We start from the raw sequence: 12956 nt of genomic DNA on the forward strand, positions 1-12956 counted from the left end.
CATGAGGTGGATCACTCACTGAAGGTGGAATTATCACTCCACGATAAGTAGATATGATAAAGTAACAACAAGATCACACCATAAAAGGTGGAAATTCTCCTACAAACACACTGCCAATGTATGCACATCTCCCTGAGTGTCTCATATGCAAACTACAATGTTATGCATGTACCTAGGTAAACTTAAGTAAAGTTTAATTATATCCAAGATGAATAAAAAGTTACACCATCAATGATAAACCCTAAAATGAAAATTTAGACCTCAAGGAATATCCACCTTATACAAGATGCTCCATTGACAACATTTAAATTTTTTTAAAAGAGATGTCCATATCAACCCATGACATTAATGAAAATATTTCCAACTAATTGAGACAACATCATCCTTTAACATCAATATTAATATTTGCAACAATCTCCCCCTTTGTCATTGATGGCAACCTTTGAATAGACAAAAATATTAAAAAACAATTGTATTTCTTAGGAACTCTCTTGTATGTGCAACTCTCCTAGACTATATGTCAAATGAATCTCTCTCTCTCTCCCTTTAACATCAATGGAAAAGGAATGTTTAGTGCAATATTACTCTTTCTATTCACCTACTTATCTTCCTCTTTTATACTCTCCTTTATATAGCTCTCCCCCTAGGATCAACTTTTATACCACACCTGGAAACTATGAAGCCTAGGACTTTACCAGATGTAACTCCAAATACACACTTTTTAGGATTGAGGTGCAACTTATACTTAGCCAGACGTTCAGAAATTTATTGTAGAGATCTTCTGGATTTGATTGTGTTAGAAAGCTTTTTTTGTCATCAACATTTTGGATCACACTTTGTGATTCATCATCAGGATGAAAGAGAGCTAAAGGATTGAAATATTGATGATAGATCATAGAGTGTGATCCAAAATGTTGATGATAAAAAAATCTTGCTAACACGGTCGAATCTAGAAGATCTCTACAATAAATATTATGGATTGTGGAAATTTGATATCTTTAAGTTCAAAAATTTGTTCAAGGATAGCTGGATGTTCTGCCCTAGTTTTTTATTTGCCTAGGATGTCATCTGCATAATCCTCAAGTATCTTACGTATGAGGCCATGGAATATTACTGTCCATGGAATATTACTATCATAGCACACTAGTATGTGGCACCTACATTCTTGAGACCAAAGGGCATGACGATAACAAAAAGTATCCCAGGGAGTGGTAAACATTGTTTTATGCTAATCATTCTCTACAATTTTTATCTAGTTGTAACCTAAAAAACCATGCATAAGGGAAAGCATTTCATGTGTTGTTGTTAAATCAACTAGAATATCAATGTTGGGAAGTTGAAAATCATATTTGGGACATGCTTTGTTGAGATCTTTTAAATCTGTACAAACTCAGATAGCTCCATTGGGTTTGGAATCAAGTACCATGTTAGAAATCAATTCTAAATAATCAATCAGTCGGATAAACTTGACCTCTAACAATTTTTCCAACTCATTTTTGACCAATAATGTAATTTGAGGATGCATCTTTTGAAGCTTTTGTTTAACAGTTTTAACACTTGGATCAAAAACCAAGTGATGTATAACAAGCTCAGGATCAAGCCCCAACATGTCTGCATAAGACCACACAAAGTTAATGGGCCACTTTTGAAGGATTTGAAGTAAATATTGGAACTCTTTATCGGACAAATATGTTGCTACATAAGTAATTCTAGGATTTTTTGCAATTCCCAAATTAACTTCTCTTGTCTCATCAATGAGGATTGGGGATTTATCAGGAACCTGTATGTTGATGAGAGGAAGAGGGGAATCCTCATCTTCTAGAGCCTCAAAGAGATTTTCACCAGAAGATACACCCTTTGTTTTTATTTTTTTTGAGAATCTATAGGTGCCTCAGAAAGGTTTTGACCCATAGACAATTGATTTTTCAATTCTTTTTCACTTTTGTGATTAAGGATCCCCTCTTCCCCAAAGCAGCCTTGAGGATCCAACTTGTACACTGTATTCACAATTGGATGATAATATGGTACACACTCACTTGCTCCCAATAATTGCAAGAGCATGCCATCACTATGGAATGTATCAAGGTGTGCAACAGTTTGACTCCAATCAATGAGTTCGGGATAGAGAAGGGGAAGGTCAATTAAGAGAATAGATGTGCCTAAGAGGGTGGATGTGCCAAAGGATGAGGAGCTATCCATATCATCATACGCTTGTTTTACAACCTCCTCGGGTATGTCTTCGATGTCAATAGAAAGGTTTTCATTGTTTCTAGAAGTGCCTGCCGAAGTTGAGGCTTCATGAGAAGAATGTCCAAAACCAAGTCCTTGATGGTGAACATTTGGAACTAGATCAACAGGTCTTCTAATTCAATCTTCCTCTTGCCCTAATCCTCCACCTTAGTAATCCCATTTCTTGATAGCCAATTTTTGCACTATTGAGTATTTATCTTTATAGTGATTAAGGCATGTATCATTGTCTACATCAACATCTTTGAAAAGCCACTGATTGATATCTCCTTCTATGACCTCATGATTAAGTACGCCATGAGATTGGAATGTAGTAGAACCATACATTCTGACCACAGGTTCTTTCTTCTACTTCTCTTTGGTAGGTTTCCCATGGGTACGAGGATCTAGAGGTAATGCGCCCATTGGAAGCATTCATTGTAGAGCATATTCACCGTAGTCGACGTCATTGATCTTAAGCTAGGAAAAGGTAGATGAAATGGAAGTTTTTTCTTTAGTAGAAATGAGTATGGATTTAGGGTCAACATACGAGGATGATGGAGTAGTTTGAGGGATTCCAATGTTGATACTTGGGAAATGATGAGAATATGAGGAAGATGCTTTACAATAACAACAATACTTAAATGGATGAGTGTCACCATAAATAGTAATTTCACAGCCTTGATATGGAAATTTTGAACATTAGTGGTAAGTGGATGACACAGCCTGCATGGCATGAATCCATGGGTGACCAAGAAGGATGTTAAATGGAAGTTCAAGATCAATGACATGGCAAAGAGTATCTTGTGTTACCGGACCCACCTGAATTGGAAGATTGATCATCCCCACTAAACTTCTCTTTGCATTATCATATGCTTTGATAGTGATGCATTGGTTATCCTAGGACATTATAACCTGCTTGTGTTACAAATTTTAAAGTACAAAGATTTAGGGTAGAACCAATATCAATCAAAACTTGCCTTACTTTGTAGTGATTGATAATAGCCTTAATATTAAGTGGATATATATGATTAGGTTAAGGCACCATGGCATTAGATTGGGTGAGGTTGATATGGTAGGTGGCAGATAAATGGGCTACTAAAGCTCAGAATTGCATTAGATCTATATTGTTGGGCACATGAGTTTCTTGCAATGCATGGTTAAGAATCTCCTGATGAGTAGGTGAAGCTTTTAACAAATCTAAAATGGAGATCTATGCAGGGGTCTTTTCTAAATGTTCAATAATATTGTACTGTGTAGACACAGGAGCTGGAGATGTGGTAGGAGGTGGAGCTCCAAGAATTGTCATGCGAGCTCTTCTAGTGGTTGCAGCACATTGAGTATCGACTCCTTTGACACGAATCATATTAACATGCTCTTCTACCTAGGTAATACAACCTATCGTAACACCATAGTTAAACAATAATTTGTTATAACTTATGTTATTGGTTGTACAAGGTTGACCTACCTTTGACGTACTAGCCTCTCCTTGATGTTTAGGAAGGGAATCCTTATACATACCTAGGTTTGCATTGGGTGACTTTCCTGTAGTAGGGTCAAGATCAATTTTTCCTTGGTCAATAAGATCGTGGACTAGATGTTTAAGCTTCATGCATTTATTTGTTGCATGACCCTTAACATGATAATAAGTACAATGCTCATTCTCTTTATACCAATCAGGCTTGGGTTTAGAATCATCAAATGGTGTCATTTGTGGATACACGACCATATTATGTTGCTTCATATGCTTGAAAATCACATCCAAGTGTTCCCCCTATTGGCAATTGATACTCAATTGGTTTGGTTTCAATATGTTGTCATTGATGTTAACATGGTAATTTATTCCGACTTCATATTTTGGGTTAGTTATGTACCAACAGGAACTTCATAGACACTTCGCCAGCACCGACACTGACAAGTTGGAAGGAATTCTCTGGTCACCCGCAATGCAGACCGACATGGTTTAGAATCAAATTATCGATATTGGAGGCTGACCTCTTTTGGATCCGGCATTGGCAATTGTTTTTTAAATTCATGTTTTATGTTATCTAGGCGACATGTATATTGATATCGTAATTATCTTTGTAAGCCGACATAAGGCATGATAAATTATAAAGGGTATATAGGTCAGTTGGTTAGATCATTTTGATATAAGATAAAAACATGCATAAGGAAGGAAATAATGAAGGAGATGCAAAATATATGAGAGAGATTATGTATGTGAGGATATATTTGTAAAGGGTTATTCTGGTCTAGGGTTAAGGGTTTCAGATCGGAATAGATAGAGCTTAATCAAAACTCTATTCAGGCATAGAAGATGTTATCTTTGCAGTTCAATCAAGTCTCCAGATTGTAGTCTGGATTTGTATGTATTCAGTGAGGCTCCTTTTGTGAATGAGCAGTGTGCTATAGGCTGTAAGCCTTCTTGCAAGTGCAGTCCCCTATACTTTGTAATATCCCTTCATATGGCTAGTGGATTGATATTATGGGTCACAAATCCCACCATGGTTTTCCTTCTTTTAGGTTTTCCACGTATAATTTTGTGTGTTATGATATTCATTTATGTGATTGGCTTATTGGTTGCTTTACTTCTTTCAATTCTATGTGTACCGATATACTGGTTGGTGTATGCATGTTTTAATAAGGTTAAAATTGATTATTCTAGTAGAACATTGATTACCCACCCCCCCCCCTCCCCCCCCCCCCTCTAAATGTTATTGGATTCCAACAATTGGTATCAGAGCCTTGTGCCTTGGAGGAAGTTTAACAACTCGAGGAAGATCTTGAATCTGGAATTCATGGATATGAGTTTGGAAAAGCAACTTGAGGTGGCACTTGAAGATTATGATGCTGAAAGGATGAAGAACTTGAAGCTACAAGATGAGTTGAATTTTGCTTAGGAATTCATTCTTGTCCTACAGGAGAGGATGTCATCTATTCAAGCTAGGAGGAAGGAAATTTTGCAAAATCGGGATGATGAAGAGAAAGATGCACTTAAGGAACAGTGTCAGAAGCTGAGTCAAGAGAACATGGTCATGAGAAATGAAATGCAAGCTATAACTATGAGAATGTATAAGGAGATTCAAGACCAAAAGAAAAAGGAAGAAAATCTTAATTTATCTCTAAAGAATAAATTTGAAGAATGTGGTAGGTTGGTTCATGAGAATGATATGTTGAGAACTGATTTAGTACAATCCCAGAGTAATGAACAAGAGCTTGAGAGACAAATGATAATTCTGAGAGATGATCTAAATATTGCAAGTGAGTATAAAGAAAAACTCAAGATTAGTTCAGCACAGCTAGATGAGTTATTGAAGAGACAAAGACAAAATGGAGATTCTAGTGGACTTGGATTTGAACAAGGACAGAGTTCCGGTACTGCAAATGAAGATCAAAACCATAAGGCACCGGTACGGTAGTTTAATGCTTATAAATTTAATGGTAGATGCTTTGTTTGTAATAAATTTGGTCACATGGCTAGGCAATGTAGAAATAGAGCAAATCAGAACCCTAATTCTGCTCCCGGTCAATGTTCTAAATGTAATAAGTATGGACATAAGACAAAAGATTGCAAAATGAATATTAAATGCTATGCATGTAGAAAATTTGGACATATGGCTAATCAGTGCAGGTCAAGCAATTATACCGGTTTTAGCAAAGAAATTCAAAAGAACAATGTTACATGTTATGCATGTAATGAGGTTGGACATATTGCTAAATTCTGTAGAAGCAAAAATCCATCAGTTGGTAATGGAGGATCAAATGAGAAAGGGAAATAAAAGGTTAATGAAATCCAACAAGATCATACCCAAAGATGGGTCAGGAAGTCAAAAGATCAATCTGCAGATAGGAATGCTCCAGTTACTCAACTGACAGAAGAGGTTTCTCCTGCACCGGTAGGAAGCTCAACCAGTAAATGATGCAAATGCCTTAGGGGTAGGCAAAATTCATGAAGATGTTGCATATGCCTCAGGAAGAGGTTCTGGAAGATGTTTTAGACATTGGAGATGCTTATCCGGCATGGAAATGTTTGATCAAGATCCGATATCTTTCACCGAAAGTCATTGATGTCAATGAAAGATTGGGGTTTCTTGGAGGATAAAAGGTTGAATTCACTTCATTTCTGATCACTTTGCATTCAGAGTGATTTAGATAAATTCAGAGGAAGTCTAAGGCTAATCAGTGTGATCGATATCATCTTGAGAGATTTCACCAGTGATTGGAAGAGAGCTTTAGGGTCTTTCACCGGCAGCAATTCACATGTATTTATCTTCAATTATGGAAGCGAGATCATCATTTTTACCTATCTTTGTTGCAAATCTAACAGTTGTTGAGGTCAAGGACCGTCTTAGGCTGATTTTCAAGCAATATCTGCATGTTGCTACCCTAGACGATTCGGTTGGAGCTTTTTCCCGTGTCCCGGAAGGAGTCATGTATATTGAAGATGTAAGAGCTTATATTCACTATCATATTGAGAATTTGGGAATGAATTATATCAAGAGCATGTACATGAATGAGTTAATGGGAGATTCTTGAAATATTACACCTAAATACCAACATATTGTTGATCTAGGGTTTACCAACATTCTGGACATTCTATTATTTGAAGATGAAATTGTTAGGTATGTTTTAAGCAGAGTGCATGGAGAGTTTTTCTAGTTGGATAAACCATATAAGATTACAAAGGAGGCCATCAGGGCAATCATCGGTTTACCACAGGTTGTTCAACGTCTGGAGAATAAAGTTTCAAATGATCAGGTCAACAAGATTACTGGTACAACATCAGACAGACGATCAATGAGAATCAATACTATCACCGACACAGACATCAGATTCAGAATCATGGTCATTGGTTACAAGGTAACACAATCAAACCGACTGAATTTCATTTCTAGCTCCTACATTTATGTAGCTCATAAAATGATGAGGGAGAATGAGAAGTTGGATCTATGTGGTTGGATATTGGATGAACTATTGATTAACCTAGGAAAGATTAAAGGAGAAAAGAAAGGGACATTCTAGTATGCTAACCTAATTGTCTGTTTAATGCTATTTTTCATCAATGAGACTCCCAATTTTGGGAAGAGAAAATGGTCATTCGATATCCCGATAGGGAGGCAACTAAAATAGTCAATTTCTACATTGGGTAGTTAGAGAGGTGACAAAGTGTGGGGTTCTTTTAAAGCATTTCAAAAGGCTATGAATTCTAGGACGAGGGTTCCCAAGTTGTTGCTATTTACTAAGTTCTCATTAGTTTTATGCCCAAAGTCAACCTATATACACTAGTCGGTTAATACTACCGAAAAGTCCAGTCGGTAAATACCAAGGCTACCGGTGTCGGTTACAGAAGAGAGACAAGTCACTGAGATAATATACACCGAGCTATGAACCGATATGAATACAGAATGTCTACCGAGTAAGGTTCATATGTCTACCAAGCAACAAAGAAGGTATACCGAGTTAATCTGAACTGAGTGGAAACGTGTTACCAGATTCAATGAACCTGGACACACATTTGAAACGTGTTACAAGATTCAAGAAGATGAAACCGTTATTACATAGGAAATTGTATTTAAAGATTTTGTATGATTTTGAGGAAGAATATCCAATGAAATAATTTCTATGTTTATTCATTCAATCAAACAAGTTTGTATGATCGAAGCATGAACAGATCACCATCTTAGAGATCTATATAAATAGAATGATTTGAGTATTTGAGACATGACATGGAAAATCAAGAAAGAAGATACGAAGTGATGATATAGTGAAGAAAGAAGATTGACAGAGATATTCAGAGGTTACCGAGAAGGTTTCAGAGAATAGTTTAAGGAACAGAGTATACAGAAGTGGTTACCGAGTTTATTTATCAATTATCGAGGAATGCTATGAGCAAGGTAATGTTATATTGAGCACATAGAGTCTTCTATAACATTTCAGATGTGAAGTTGCAGATATTTTGTAAAGATTTTGATTGAATTATTAAGTTGTGTTAGAAACCTTTAACAGGGTAAAAGACTCTAATAAAGTCTATAAATTGTAAAGCCTTTAACCAGGCACAACATTTTGTAGAAGTGTTTGTAAAATCCTTTAGCAAGGTAGATCTAAAGATCTTTATACTCCTAACAGGGTAAGCTATCAGAAATAGCTAAACATGTAGCTCTAACCGAGCAATCTTGATTACTACAATAGTGAAGTTGTGGGTGACATCCCCACTGCAGTTTTTCTCTCTAACCAAGAGTTTCTGCGTGACCAAAAATCTTTGTGTTATGGAGTGAAATGTTGATGGATGTTATTTCTATGATTATGTTTCAGTATTATATATTTATGAGATCAACAATACTTAGTTTGTGTTTATCAGTAAAATTCTTTTTCAAGAAAAGTTTTGAAATACTGATTCACCCCTCCCCTCTTAGTACATTAGCTTTCCAAGTCAGACCTAACAATTGGTATAAGAGCTTAATTATTGGTAAAGGGACTAACAACCTAAAGAGAAAGATCCTCTTAATGGAAGGCTATAAACAATCACGCAGGATTGTGAATCTTCAAGAAGAATTGAATCATGCTAATCAAGTGATTGCAAATATGCAGAGGCAAATACAAAGATCACTGAAAGTCAGAAGAAGGTTGTCTGATGATTTATAGGACTCACAAGAGTTGGTGGAATAAATTAAGACATCATTTGAGAACAGCATATCAGAAGAATTTGAAGGAATGATTGCAGAATTGAGAGAAAAGAACAAAGCACTTAATGAACAGCTAAAAGCAATGAGAAGGGAACACGAGTATTTCAGCACACAGATGACTGAAAATCTTGAAGCACTGAGAACAGTTGAAGATAATAAGTGAAATATAGAAGGAGAAAAACAACAACTAGAAGCAATGGTGTCTGCAAATAATGACGAAATATCAAGGATGACTGAAGTTCAACATAATATGTCTGATCAATTGGATTATGCACATCATGAAGCTACTCTAAAGGAAAATGAGATACAAGCATTGAAACTTGAATTATCAAGATTGACCGATGAACTAGAAGCAGAAAAGAAGTTAAAAGAAACACTGAGGAAAAGCCATGAATTGTCAAGAATGTTGGATGAGCAATTAAATATGAGAACACCCAACAAAGCTGCAAGACTCGGTTACAAAGGAAACAACTCTACCGAGAAAGGGATCAACACCACTGAGAAAGGAGAATCATCAAAGAAAGTTGAAAACAAAGATAACATGAAAGACAAGAAGCCTATTTGCAACTACTGTGGAAAACAAGGACATACTGCCAACGTTTGTCGTATCAGAAAAGGTAAGCAACCGAATGTTACTAGGTTTTATGGTTATTGCTATAATTACAACAAGTATGGTCACACATCTAAGCAATGTAGGACAAAGTCTGTTAACAATTATCAGAAGGAAAAATTCAGATGGTTTTGAAAAAATTGCAATAGATATGGACACAATATCGAGAAATGTTGGTTTAAGCAGAAAAACTATATGTGGACTCCACACTGAGAAAACACTAGAAGTTACCGAACGCACACAGATCTCAATCAACAATATACTTTAGTACCATGGGATTACAATACAGAAATATGGTGTGAATGTTGTGGAAGATACGGACATATAAGTGCAAACTGTATGATAAAGTTTGGAATGAACAATAGGAGATCATGGAGAAATCCCAGAATGGCATGTTTTCATTGTCACAAAGTTGGACACTTGGCTAAAGACTGCAGAGACCAACCTAGAGGAGATACTGAGGAGATAAGAAGCAAATTACAGAAATTTTGGAAAAAGAAGGAAAATGTGTCGACTAATGAAGGAAGCACCTTACCTACCGAGTTAGGTGCATCTACTTTGAATTAATCAATAAAGTTATAGAGGGACTGCATTCTCACAAGATAAGATCTTAACAGTTCCTATATAATCATGTACATAATTCCAAAATCTGGATAGCTAAGATGCAATAGCAAGTTTGAAATATTATCTAGTCTTTTGAATTACCAGAGAAGTCGACAAAAGTCTATAAGGGAGATAGTCGGTATAGTGGAACCGAGTGCATTTAATGCCTATTTTACCTAACCACACGAAACTCGATAAGGTCAAAAAGAGGTACTTAAAGTATTTTGCGCGGTCATTTTTCACTTACCAGTTTTCCAAGTGCAAAGCAAAGCGAATCAAAAGGCAATCAAACATTTCCAAGAGTGAATTCAAGGTATTTAGCATAATCTAAACCACATTTTTAGCAGTTAACCGATCAAAGTCAAGTTGTGAATATTTGCTAAGTATTTTGGAAGCATTTTTTGGTTATCTGAAACCCTAAGCTATTTTGTAAGTAGAATTTCAAGTTTGAAATGGCTCCCAAGGTACAAAAACCCGTTGTAGTAGAGAGCATTGAGAAGCCTACATTGAAATACACCTTACCTCCCAAAGTGGCATCCGAACCCGATGAGAAAACTGCATTCTCTCTTATTCCAGATAGGGTTCTGTTGATCGAAGATGTTAGATTTTATACCAAGTGCCAAGTTGAAGAGATAGGCCATACTGAGATTAAGGATATGTATGACAAAATGTGCACGATGGAAACCTAGATAGCTAGTTTGAGCATATCAAAGTTAAGGGATTGACCGAAGCCCTAACTTGTCCTTGAGTCTTCAAACCCTAATGGGTCAAATTTTTCTTGAGATGTGTGCATGACAATTTTATGTGGTTAGAGGATCAACCTTTCAAGATCACCAAGGAGATTATTCACATGATAACCAGATACCCTATATTTGACCATGCCCGAGCACAAAAGATGATTTCACAGAAGGAATTGATAACATTAACAGGTGTTGAGTCTGACAGCAGAGGTCTTAAGTTGAACAATGTGACTGATGCAGAACTCAATTTTGCTATTAGAGTTATAGGTTATTGTTTCTTCTGGTCTGCAAGAGAAAATAGTGTACCGTGTGCAGCTGTAGATTTGGCTTATAAAATTGTTAAAAAGGGTATGCAAATTGATTTATGTGAAGTGTTATTGAAGAATCTTTTTGAAAATCTCAATACAATAAGGAAACCGAAGAAGAATAATACTGCAAACACACTAAAGTTTGGGTCACTCTTAGTGTGTATGTTCTTCTATTTTCAGAAAATCTTTCCTTCAGTCAGTAACATTGTTTGGGAATTACACCGACCTATCACCCATCAAATAATTGATTTCATCCATCAGCTAAGTGATAATTTCAATATGATAATGGATGATTACTTCAACAAATTCCAAGAAAAGATGCATAGCAGGTACAGGATTCCACGTCAGCCAATGGAAAAGTACAAGGATACTATATGTCTTGAAGTGGATACCGACTACTGTTATGTCAATGCAGTAGAACCCAAGACTCAATCGTTACCGCCTATGGGTTATGAGAGATTTTGACATTTCTCAACAACAGATAGATGCCTTTTTAGCACTTCCAAGGCATGCTACCGAGATCAGATATGGCACCTATGAAGAGGTGAAAGGAAAAGTAAAAATGAGCATTGTAGTACCAAAGGCAGCCAGAAAAGCCACTAGAATGATCAAGGATTTAACTGAGAAGTTTGGAGAAGGTTCTACCTCCACACCTACTAAGATAGAAAGAAGGAAGAGTGATCAAATTTTGATTGAGGAAGAATTTGAAGCTCAAGAAGCAGCAATTACACTAAGCACTGAGTTGCCAAAGGGCAAAGTTTTGAAAAGAAAGAAACAGGATACAACAGAGGTGTCACCGACCATTCCAGCAAAGCGACCGAACACTAGATCATCTGCTACATCACCTGGTAAGAAGCAGAAGAATGTAGAAATGCCTAAGGTTACAAAAACTTATAGAAAGAAGACCATAAAACTAATTTTGGATAAAGAGGAAAGTGACACAGAGTCAGAAGATGTAAATAAATTTCAGGTTGTGAAAAGCACAAAGGAAGATGTACATAGTGTTGACAATTTTTGTGCAAAATTAAAGGAATACAGTGGATTTGGGTCGTTTAGATATGTAAAATATGATACAAGAACAGATGAAGAGAAGAGGCAAATAGAAGAGATAGTAATTTGTGTACTTCTCAAGTTTCGAGTAGTTCCATTGGAAGTGGTTGGTTTTCTTCCAAAAGCATTATGCTCACACATTGATAATAGATGGAAATATGCTATGGACTCAGAGAAGCAAATAAGAGAAAGAGTTTTGGCTCATCTCTTTCCAGATATGTTGGTAGATTACATAAGAGATCATTTGAAAAACTACCAGACAAATTTTCAAGTAAAACAAAGGGCCTTGAAAATGATGAATGGCCTATTTCTTGAAGTTGAAAAAGAAACTGAAGAAAAATGGAAGAAAATATTCAGGATTCAGGCTGAAGAACCAAAAGGTGAAGTAGAAATAGTTGACATCATCGAGAAAGATCCTGCTTCCACTATTCAGTATGATGAGGATGTAATAGACACTGAAGCATAGGAAGGAGAAATGATAGAAGGGAGTTCCTATGCCAAACTGATATCAAGTGAATCAGTTGTGGAATAGATTAAGTCCTATCCTCCAATCACCCAACAAGTTACAGTCGAGAAACTTCAGGACACAGATCAAGGTACAGAGGATCAAAAGGTTAAACCAGATGAATCTACCTCTCAGGCCACCGACGAGCAATCTTCCGAAGTGCCATCAAGCACCGAGACAATTGTCACTAAAACTCCGAGCAAGGAAACACCGAAGGATACAACAGAGGCT

This window comes from Cryptomeria japonica, chromosome 4 (assembly GCF_030272615.1).
Source record: "Cryptomeria japonica chromosome 4, Sugi_1.0, whole genome shotgun sequence".
Taxonomy (NCBI): Eukaryota; Viridiplantae; Streptophyta; class Pinopsida; order Cupressales; family Cupressaceae; genus Cryptomeria; species Cryptomeria japonica.